This window comes from Tenrec ecaudatus, unplaced genomic scaffold, assembly GCF_050624435.1.
Source record: "Tenrec ecaudatus isolate mTenEca1 unplaced genomic scaffold, mTenEca1.hap1 Scaffold_3905, whole genome shotgun sequence".
NCBI classification, from domain to species: domain Eukaryota; kingdom Metazoa; phylum Chordata; class Mammalia; order Afrosoricida; family Tenrecidae; genus Tenrec; species Tenrec ecaudatus.
This window is the reverse complement of record NW_027459250.1, coordinates 83,251-95,556: the sequence shown is the minus strand read 5'-3', so window position 1 is coordinate 95,556 and position 12,306 is coordinate 83,251. Positions and strand designations below refer to the sequence as shown.

The following is a 12,306-nucleotide window of genomic DNA, read 5'->3' as shown; positions in this document are numbered from 1 at the left end:
TGGTGGGCAGACAAAGCCAATGTTCCAGAAGAAGGCTAAAACCACAAAGAAGATTATGCTGAGGTTGAATGTGTTGAGCCTTCCTGGAGGTCCAAGAGCATGCTGGCCATTAAAAGATGCAAGCATTCTGAACTGTGAATTGATAAGAGAAAAAGGGCCAAGTGACCCAGTTCTAAGCCTTGATTTATCTTGTAGATTTGAAAAGTGTTGAATCAATAGTCATATTATCTGTAATAAAATATAGTTATATTCTTATTTGAAAAAAAAAAGTCTTAAACACCATGAGGCATGGAAAAACTTATGGTTCACAAACTCAGTCAATCTTGCAAACATAAATATTTAATAACAGCATTATAATGAAAAACAAAGATAAAGAAACTTGGATTATACTTGAAAAGATAAGACTTTGATGACTGTGAGGAGGCAAAGGACTGGGAGGGAACAGGGATAGGAGAGCGATAGGCTATTGAGGAAGATGGGGCAGAGAAAAGAAAGAGAACCACTTACATAGAATGTTTAAAAGGATATTGCTTTTGATTTTCATTTCTTGAGAGATGGGCTGTGTAAATATATGCAATGTACATCTCTTTTTAAAATCCCTCCAGATTTCTTATTCTTCCTATGTAAATCTTGGCCTAAGGGACTAACAACAACAACAAAACCCAAAAGCAGGAAAAGTAAAACTGAACTGGATTAGGGTCATTAACTATAGGAAAAAAGTTCCATTCAAACAAAAGAGACAAAGAAATCAGTAAAGGCTTTTTCTTATGGGTACCCACCCTACTAAGGATCATTGACTTTATTAATCCATTATGCTGGAAACTGAGAGCAGCATAGTCAAACGCTTAGACAAATAGACATCAATAAAGAAGCAGACTAAGACTCGGGACAAGAGAAAAGAGGAAAGTAAATGGTGTTGCTGGTTTTTAAATTGCAATATGCTTTCTTTCAGAGTTGATAATGAACACTTTTCCATGGCAGAATATTAATTCTATCTCAGTGTCCAATAGAAGTTGACTTCTGTCAAAAGTCATTTTTTCCGTGTTTGCCTGATGATTTCTGACCATTTTTCATTGTGAGCCCAACTTCTGCTTTTTCACTGGCTGTTTCAATAGCAATGATAAACAATACAGGCCGCAGTAGAGTTTGGGAAGGTAAAAATCTTGTGGGTCATTGACCATCAAGGACAGACCAGTATATATAAGGTATTGAATGGGACATTAGATGAATTCAGATTAAGAGAAAACACTGACAGCCCATGTTATTTTAGGTGAAGCAGTGAAATAGAAACCTCCTCACCTAATTTAATGAGGCGTTCTTTTTCTCTGGATTGCTAATTTTCAATCAATGATGTGTTCAATTGTCACCAAGGCCCATTTTTATCAGGTTTATGCTCACTTTATTACCTCTGTCTACTTAGAACCGTTCTTAAAGGAAAGACTTATCCCATTGAATTTTTTGTTTTTAATATGAAGTGCTTTTTTCCTGAATTGCTAATTAACAAAAGTCTTAGAAGTTGGGAAGCATGCAGTCCACCCACCACTTTAATGTCAGTTTGTCTTTCTCTCAAGGCTTGTGTGTTGTTGTGATTCAAATGCAAAGGTGTTTCAAATGCAAGCAGGGTCACCCAGAGTGAAGAGTTTTTGGCAGAACTTCCAGCCTAACAAGAAAGTACTAAGAACGAGTCAGTTGCCACTCCAGGACTTGAATCTCACTTCTAGGCCACTCCCCCCAGAAGTCCCTCATTACCTCCAGACTTCGCCCTTTTGAAAGGACCCCACCCCTACCCAAGGGATGCAATTTCCTGTGGAACCCACTTCTGACTGAGAAGATGCAACCTGAGCTTTCTACAAGGGTAAGTGAGTCTCTATGTTTCTATACTGATCCTAGGCTTGGTGCTCCCTACAGACCTGGCATCCCCAGCTGTGCCTCGATCCCCAAGGATATTACAGTTCCTGCCTCCTGTCTGCATTTCAGGTCGCTGCGACCCCCTGAGATATTCCCAGTTAAGTCCTTTCTGAGCTGGTTACAAACCTCTCTGCCTTCAGCCCTGGGAATACGCTGGTCCCCTTTTCCTGCTCAGAGCCCCTCATTCACCCTCACCCCTCACACCAGAAATGTCGGATTGAGGGTGGGTCCTTGCCTGGAGCCCATTCCCTCCTTGTCAGTTACCGGGCATGAGAGTAGGGGACCCCAGAGTGGCCTTTACTGAAAGGAGAGGCCAGCCTTGCAGTCATCAGGCCACCCCACTGATGACCAAGGTCTGCATTAGAGCTTAACTTCTCAGCACCTTGCTTTGCAAAAGGGCACAATAGCAGTGACGGCCCCAAGTCCCCGCACAGATTAGGTCCTCAGGTGCATTGCAGAGTCCCACATAGAGCAAACCTCCACTGAACGCGTTCTGAGCAGGAAGCGAGGGCTTTGGAGTGTGGATTACCTTCACCTCTCTCCAGGCAGCCGGTGGGAGGGGCGGTCCTTCTTAGAAGCTTGAAGGCTTGTGTGTCCTTGATGGAGGTCACCAAACTGAAGACTGTACATGGGGTCAGGAGCCATGCCTTATCAGTCTTGCCCTGACTGCATGGGTCAGAAGGCCCCGGACCAATCGGAAGCGTCTGTCATTGTGATGTATTGATTGGCTACCAATCATGCTTTTGTGAAAATTTCTTTTGTCCTGCACCCCCCTCCCCCCCACCCCCACCTCCCGCCCCCTGCCTCCTTTTTATCTCACCTCTCAATTGAGAACCTGGGAAGCCATTTCCACTTCCTGTTGGTGGCTTCCCACATTCAGATAATGTATTTGTGTCTTTGTCACTTAAGATTGAACAAATGTTCCCTTTCAACTATATTTAAAATGGGGTCTCCTGTTTCTCTAAAACAGGTCTTTCCTGTGTCTGCCTCCTTAATCATTTCTGCCCAGCAGAAACTAGCTTGTGCTCTGTTGTAGACTGCAAAAGGGACTCCAATCTCAAATATAATTTATGGAGAACACTTATTAAGTCTTAATTGTGACAAAGAGAATACAAAGATGCAAACAGACATCACCCGGATGAAGGAGATCATTCGTGTAGGTCAAGGAAACATTCAAGTTGGGAATCTAGTTAAATAATACTGGAACAAAGGAAACTGTCACAAGTTCATGATTGGTAGATGATCGATACTTCATTGTTATAAGACTACAGAAGCAGAGACAGGGCCATAATTGGGGCATCTACACTGTCAGAACATTTTACAAGACTGGTCCAGGGCTATCTGATGTGGGCAGGCAGGGCTAAACATAAAGAATATAGGATACCCTGGATTGGCTGGAGAATGGTGGTGGTTGTCCACTTTCCAATTTTCTCTGCCTCTCGGCAAATTTAATCTATATCCTTGCTTAATGGTTAGAAAGAATTCAATGGCGGTTCAACCTATGTGGAGATCCTTCCATTGGTCTTTAGGCAGTCACTGCCATCCATAGACCTTTACTAATTTGGGTGCTTAGACTTGAATCCTTAACACAGCCCCCAGGATTTGTCTCCTAATCTCTGGCTGATGCTGTAACTTTCCACTTGCAGTGTGAAGAGTCTCACTTGGAGATGTCTCCCCAAATAAACCTCACCTCAGAGATTCATCCTATTATGGGCTCACTTCTCTTTAACACTATACTCCATTGCTACCACCCACACCATCCCTCTTGGCATTTAGAGCATTGCTAGACCACATTTAAAGTCCACTCAATTTTTTAATAGGGAATTTTGATTTCCTTTTATATTCTCTTGATTTATAGAATCCAGCAATTATTTATTGATGCTTCAGGTCCTTTTATGCATTAATCTGGAGAAAGAATAGGTTTTCTTCATCTATAAAGAGTTTCAGTTTTGAAGATCTACAGGGTAGTTCTCTCTGCTATAGGGTTACTATGAGTTAGAATTGATTTGATGGCAGTGAGTTTTGGTTTTGTGCATTAATATTATATTTTAGTGACAGATGTCCTAAAGGTCAGAACTTTTTTTGTTGTTTTATTTTCACAGTGACACAGAATTTAAATCGGTCATTATCCTAGTACAGCGGTTCTCAACCTGTGGGGTGTGACCCCTTTGGAGTTTGAATGAGCCTTTCACAGGGGTCACCTGAGACCATGGGAAAACACATTTCTGATGGTCTTAGGAACTGAGACACTGATCCTCTATCTGTCTCCAGGCAAGTCCACCCACATGTAGATATGCGCACATATGAGTACCTGGGGGTGAAGATTGTTACTCATGCTACACCATGATTCAAGACAAATTTTCCTTTATTGGTAATTAGAAATAAATATTTCACAATATATAATTATATATTGTTTTGTGATTAATCACTATGTTTTAATTATGGTCAATTTGTAGCAAGGAAAATATATACTGCAGATAATTACATGACGATTCATAACAGTATCAAAATGACAATTATGAAGTAGCAACGGAAATAATTTTATGGTTGGGGATCATCACAACATGAGGAACTGTATGAAAGGGTTGCAGCAGTACAAAGGTTAAGAACCACTGACCTAGTGGATCTAGAAAATGTTTTTTGCAACCAAATTCTAAGTATGTAAATTCTTTTTATCCTTTTGATTTATTTTCTTTGTTAACAGTTTCTTTTTCAGTGTGTTTGATTTTACTGTGTAAAACTATGTCCCAGTGTCACAATTTTTACAAATTGTGTTATAATTGTTCCCAGTACAAGGCAACATCCAGATATATAATTCTTATATATAGTAAGACATCATCTTATTTAAAATAAGTGACCATTTTCTCTGTCCCACTTCATAAATGCTCTAACCTTTTATCCAAGTGTTCTTGAGAAAAGGCATGTTTTATTCACTGGTTTATTGTTCTCAGGTGCACTCCAGTGCATTCTGTTAGTGATGCCATGGGGCCTTAAACTTTTCCTTATGGTTTTTAGACTCTATATGTGAATATATTGCCACCTCATGGACCCAACTGCTTTCATTTCATAGAGCTGCCGATCATTTAAACACCGGAGCATTAGGGCTTCTTCACTGACTAATTTAGACATGTTTTGCATTATAGACATGGTGATTCTTTTTTTTAACATTTTATTAGGGGCTCATACAACTCTATCACAATCCATACATATACATACATCAATTGTATAAAGCACATCTGTACATTCTTTGCCCTTATCATTTTCAAAGCATTTGCTCTCCACTTAAGCCCTTTGCATCAGGTCCTCTTTTTTTCCCCCTTCCCTCCCCGCTCCCCCCTCCCTCATGAGCCTTTGATAATTTGTAGATTATTATTTTGTCATATCTTGCCCTATCTGGCGTCTCCCTTCACCCCCTTTTCTGTTATCCGTCCCCCAGGGAGAAGGTCACATGTAGATCCTTGTAATCGATTCCCTGTTTCCAACCCACTCACCCTCTACTCTCCCAGTATCGCCCCTCACACCCCTGGTCCTGAAGGTATCATCCACCTTGGATTCCCTGTGCTTCCAGCTCCTATCTGCACCAGTGTACAATCTCTGCTCTATCCACACTTGAAAGGTAGAATTCAGATCATGGTAGTTGGGGGGGGGGGGGTAGGAAGCATCCAGGATCTGGGGGAAAGCTGTATTCTTCATCGGTACTACATCATACCCTGACTGACTCATCTCCTCCCCTAGACCCCTCTGTGAGGGGATCTCCAGTGGCTGACAAATGGTTTTTGGGTCTCCACTCTACACTTCCCCCTTCATTCACTATGGCAGGAATTTTTTTTTTGATGATGCCTTATACCTGATCCCTTTGACACCTCGTGATCACACAGGCTGGTGTGCTTCTTCCATGTGGGCTTTGTTGCTTCTGAACTAGATGGCCGCTTGTTCACCTTCAAGCCTTTAAGACCCCAGACACTATCTCTTTTGAGAGCCGAGCACCATCAGCTTTCTTCACCACATTTGCTTATGCACCCGTTTGCCCTTTGCGATCTTATAATGGAGGTGTGCACCCAATGATAAGATTTTTTGTTCTTTGATGCCTGATAACTGATCCCTTCGGGACCACGTGATCACACAGGCTGGTGTGTTCTTCCATGTGGGCTTTGTTGCTTCTGAGCTAGATGGCCGCTTGTTTATCTTCAAGCCTTTAAGACCCCAGACACTATCTCTTTTGATAGCCGGGCACCATCAACTTTCTTCACCACATTTACTTGTTCACCCGCTTTGGCTTCAGCAGTTGTGTTGGGAGGGTCAGCATCATAGAATGCCAATTTAATAGAAGAAAGTATTCATACATTGAGAGAATGCTTGAGTAGAGGCCCAGGGTCCTTCCACCACCTTAATTCTAAACCTAAAAATATAGGCACATAGATCTATTTCCCCATCCTCATATATATATTTGCATATACATGTCTTTGTCTAGACCTCTATAAATGCCCTTTGCCTCCTAGCTCTTTCCTCTATTTCCCTTGACTTTCCTCCTGCCTCACTATCATGCTCCGTCCCCACCTGGGTTACAGCTATACCTCTTCTTTACGTAACCTTACCCTTGATCATTCCCTACCAGGCTTGCCACTCCCCACTCACCACCAATTTGGATCTCATGTTGTTCCCTTGTCTCTGGATTTGTTGACACCACTTTCTTATGCCCAACCTCCACCTATCCCAAGTCCACCCAGAACTGTCGGTCCCGTTGTTTTTCCTCCAGATAGTTCATCCAGCCTGTCTTATTTAGACAGACCTGTGGAGATAATAACATGCACAAAAACAAGACAGAGGAAAACAAAGCAACAATATACAACCAGACAACAAAACAGCAACAACAAACCACTGACAAAGAACAAAACAAAACACATCAAGAAAGAAAAGCTTGTAGTTAGTTCAAGAATCGTTTGTTGGCCTTTAGGAGTGTTTTCCAGTCCAGTCTGTTTTCAGCATTCCCTGGGGAACTTGCCGCTCCATTCCATTGCTGTTCCACTGCACTCCCCCAGTGCTTTGCCTCGGTGTGGTGGGATCAGTTCAGGTGCAATTCGCACACTGTGTCTCCGGTGCTGTCCCCTGTAGCTCCATTGGTCACTGAGGGGCATCATGTCTCATAGTGGGGCCAGCCATGTTGTCCTCTCTGTGGACTTTCTGTTCTAATCAGGAACATCATCCACATGGCCTGGTGGGCCAGACTGTGCTCCACTCTCTCCTCCTCCTCCTTCATCTGCTCCCTTGTGCTCTGATCAGATATGTCCCTCTCCCGGAGCTGCAGAATCAATGTCGTCCTTTGAAACAAATTCTTCTCAGGGGAGGGGCAGGAGTCCACTTAATTTTTGGTGCCGGGGCCAGCCTCCCAGACTTCTCCACTGGTTGCCTACTCCATGCCGGAATGTTGCATTCACACCTTGTGGTACTGGGTTGAAATCTGGTTCCTCTTTCCCGTGGAGATATAAACAATACCCTCCCCTTGGGTGGATTAGTACCCCATGCCCCCACTCCCCTTTTCTTAAATTCATCCTTTTATTTTCCTTCCCCCACCTCCTCCCCAGTGGTCTACCATGATATGGGGATTCTTAATGAGAATTATTTTTGTGTTTCTGTGCACAGAAATTTTTTGTTTTAGTTCATTCATCACTATATGAGGAGTTTCAACACTGCAGACAAAACTACAGGACTCTAAATCCATGATTTTTTTTCACAAAATGGTTAGAAACAAATTCCCCATTTCAGGGTCTTAACCTGAATAATTTTGCACTTTTGGTCATGCTGTGTTTTCTTTAATCATGTTTAAAAGACTTGTTTTATTCTCTTCAATATGGGTTTAGAGTGTGGCCGGATTATTTGATGTTCATTGTCTTTCAGTCAGTACACACACATCATCACTGTTTGAAAGGTGTTAACAGCTATTAAGGAACCTTCATAAAGTTGAAGATTATTTCTTGTGGCATTGCTGTAGGACAGTAACATTTCCCTATTACACATGTTATATTCACAGCTAGGAGAGATAGGCGCAGAATTACAAGACACGTTCAGCACTTCTCTAAGGCAGCTGCTTTTCTACAACCAAAGTGTGATCTCTCCCATCAGATCTGCAGTTAACGCATTTTCTAGTCAACTATTTCTATACTTTCTCTTAAATGAGAACTGGCTTTGACCCAAGTGAAGAGCTCTGAAGGCAAATAGTTCACACACAGATTATTTTAACTTCTAAGGAGGCCTGATACTTGAATTCATAGATCTCAGGGCTTTGGAATATAAAAATACAAATAGAGATGCTTTCTTGGGGAAACTATGAAACTGAGAATTCCAAGACTGCAACAGGAAACCCACCCTGACAACCCATCTCTCCCTGCCTCAGAGCCTGGTTCTTGTGCTCACTTGATCATAAACATCCCTGTAGCCCATTCCTGAAGGTGGGGTTTGTCCCTGGGTTCATACTGACATCACTCACTGTGTCTCACACAGTGCTAGCTGGCCATGTCCCACATTCCAGCTATGGATTTACAGGTATAGCTCATCCTTGGCACCTTCTGTGTAGATGACTAATGAGGCTTCATGAAGTCTGCATATTCTTAGCACAAGCATCAGGTTATATTGGGAAATTCACTGCAAACCCCAGCATGGCTGTTCCAATAAGCAAGGCACCGGAGGATACATTATATTGATTTATTGATCATGCTGAAGTAATTCTGGGTGATTAATGTTTAATCTGTCTCAGCCTCTCCTTTATTTTCCAGTTTGAGCTTAGACCAAGGTGATCCTGGAGACAGCTTATTTGATTGAGGTGTTAAATTGGGGGCAGATGTGGATCTCAGATCAATCAGGCTATGCTGTGTGGAAAGATAGTGGATCATTCTTCGTTGGATATTTTGTGCTTCCTGGAAGGTAAAAGAACCTGGAACCTGGACAGGGGGGCGATCCTAGGCCAGGTACCCTCATCCAGTAGGTATGTAATACAGGCTAAGATAGGATCTCTGCATTTTGCCTCTGAGGTTGAGCTCAAAGTTATTCAGCCCTGGGCCATCATCCTGATGATGAAGCATCCACTAATCACTTCTGCTAATTTTTCCACACCAGGGCCTCACTTTCATCCCAGAGTTTATTGAGATATCCATGTGCCCAGGGTGCCCAGCCAGCATTGCACAGGTTAGGTCAGAGAGGGGTTGGCCTGCAGTTGTTATCATGATTGACTCTTTGAGGACTTACTTCTTCATGAGAGGACAACCCCAGTGTGCTCTGACAGGGAGTTCCTGGCCCTGGACACACAGGGTGTCCATAGGATTGACACATTTCCAGTTTGGGGTAAAGATACAGCCCCACTTGAAGTATGTCTTGTGAGGTTAATTTGTTGGCTCACACCAATCTAAAGGACGCCCGGAGCCAAATATTTTAGGGTTATCAGCTCACACTGGTAGAGGGGGTTACACAAAATAATACTCTGAGCCCTTTCCCTAGGTCTGAGTATAAGGTCAATGTTAGTTTTGAAAAATGGATACAATGGTTCCAATGTATGTACCTTTAATTTTCTGCCTCCTGCATCTCTTGTGACCTGAGCGTCCCCTGGGAATGAGGGGAAGGAAGGGGCCGATGACAGAATAACAAGTAATTAATATTCCTTATTTAACATGGGTTTCACTACATCTTTGAGGAAGAAACCATATGAAATTGGGATATACAAATTAGTGACTCAGTAAAACTGAACCTCAGGCACCTTGCTTATTGGGTAACACATCCCTGCATATGTCTGATAGCAGAAAAGATTCCTTGAGACCAGGACACATAGAGGGGAGAGCCACAAGACACCTGTGATATGGACATGTTGTTGTTTATCATCTAGAAACATTTATAAACCACTTTGCTTTGCCAACTACCATCAATCAGATGCAAATTATTTAATAGTTTACTGAAAATGTGCCTGTGATTCCTGGTTTTGTCTATCTAACTTAGTTCCATACATTTAGGTGAAATCTGAGAGAGAAGACAGGGCCACATACATAATTAGCAATGTGAGTTTCTTGATAGGTTAGATTTGGGTTCATTTTAGGGTTGTATAGTGCTAGAGTCAGAGTCTGTTAGATTGGAATCTAGGTCCTGGGATTAATGTTCCCGGTTCGAGAACAAGAGTCAATGGATAGAAACAGAACATGCATGTCATGAGATAAGAGACATATGTTAGTGGACAGATTAAAGGGCTTTATATTTAGAATGTGTCCTTTCTAACAGCTTATGTTTGGAATTGCTTAGGGCTCATGTATTATGGTATAAAGATGTAGAGTTATGGTTCAAACAGTACAGTTTTGGAAGTTGGTTTCTCAATTTGAGACTTTGGATTATAAAGTTAGGATTAATGTTATAGAATATATTCCAAGTTGTGTTCCTGATTTTAAAAATTGGGATAAATCAATTATGCTAATTTTTAAAAATTGGTTGTGGGTATCAGGGAATACTCAGGGTGTTAATAGCAATTCTGGATGATAAGGGGCTTTTCAGGTAGTGGTTCAGTGTTTGAAGAGATTATCAGTGTGTTGTAAGGACGCTCAGCATGTTAAGTTATAAGGGTTAATAGTTTGGGAGTTGTTGTCTAGCAATTAATGGTTTGTGAATTAGTACCAAAAGTTATTTTTGTGTGTTAAAATGTAGCCTACAATGTTTTTATATTTATTAGCTAGTTATGGCATATCTTGAATGTTTTATGGGTATGATCATTAATTTATGATTACAGGAGTTTTTATTTCTCTTTGGAAGCCTGTTTTCTTCCTTAACAAAAATCATATTCTGATTGATGTAGTTTTAATATACAGTCAATTTTTAATATCTGTGGTGAAAGTGGATACTTTTGTACTTTTTCTGAGGTGGGGTGATGTTTTCTTTACATTTTCCTCTAAGTCTGACATTTTGACCTTTTCTTTTCTATTTTTTTAGGAATGTTTATTAGCATCGAAACATATTGAACTATAAATTTAATATATATTTATACAGAAAGATAGATATATACCATAAGAAATAAATGGTTAATTAAATTATAAAGCAATACAAATGGCTCAGTGCAACTCACTCCTGCAAGACAGTTGTGAGCCACTGGCAGTCCTTCAAGTCTTGAGGGCTGCGGGGTAGTCCTCTGTAGATAGCAATTCAGGCTATCTGGGCACAGGCAGAAAACAGCAAGGCAGGTCACCAACAGTCAGCCAGATGACACGGTCCGACAGTCCACAGTGTGGTGAAGTAGGTCTTGAAGGAACCTCAAATTACAGCGACACAGTCCATGGAATAGGTGTCCCACAGGTAGTGTAGCTTGCAAATTGGGCCACAGAACAAGCACGGCAGCCCCACACTAGTCTGATGATCAAAAGCAAGAGACAAGAGAGGTGAGGTATGTCAGCCATGTATCTTTCCCACCTTCAGTTAATCCCATATATGTTCATTGGCCATGTTGGCACAAGAAACATTAACTATCTCATTTGTGTAGGGTTTTTCCCCTTACCATTAAAAGCCTTTTACTTTGTTTAGTATGTTTTATGTGTCTATTTAGGTAATTAGTTATTTTTTACATTAATTACTATATTACAGTGCTTATTTTCTTATGTTAAATCAACTCTAGGACAAATTTCAATTAATTGTGGAATATAATTTTAATGTGTTGTCTGACTTGGTTTTATATATATATATATATATATATATATATATATATATATATATATATATATATATATATATATATATATATATATATATATATATATATATATATATATAATTTTAAGTGCCAAGCACAAGAAGACACCAGTGCCATGCAGGCAGCGCCCAGGGCTCACACCAGTCCCTCTTGCCCTCACACAGAGAACTCTACTTGGTGGGAGCCTGGGCGCCTTTGGGAGCTTGAGCTAGGGTCAGGACGCCTTTGGGAGCTTTTGCTGGAGTCGTGGCTTTGGCCTTGCTTTGTGCCTTGGCCTTGGGCTGGCAAAGCCTCAGACCCTTGGCAATAGGTGCCCGGGCCCACTTGCCAAGTTGGGGTGGGCAATGTAGGTCAGTCAGCTGAGCTTGTGGTTGACGCCCACTGGGATCTTGGCCTTGACCTTTGTGGGCTTCACAAGATCCTTCATGGCCTCAACCCAAGCAGCCGTGGCCTTGGCATTGTTGGCCTGCATTTTCTTCAGGCCCTTCTTGTTGTGCTTCTTGGCAAAGCGCATAATTCTCAGGAACTTGGGGTCCACCCCCTTAAGAGATTCGTATTGTTGTGACCTGGGGTTTTCATGCCGTTTCTGTGCCATTTTCGGGATTGGTTGTGCGTCGTGTGGTTCTTGGATTTGGCCATGTCTGCACCGACGCCTGCAGCTCCCATAGCACCAGGGACCAGAAGAGAGGGTT

At 41.7% G+C, this 12,306-nt stretch overlaps 1 pseudogene; it reads right to left on the bottom strand.

Moving 5' to 3' along the window:
• Positions 1-11,784: 11,784 nt before the first annotated feature.
• On the bottom strand, positions 11,785-12,253 carry LOC142436547 (large ribosomal subunit protein eL29 pseudogene; annotated as a pseudogene).
• Between the last annotated feature and the right edge of the window lie 53 nt (positions 12,254-12,306).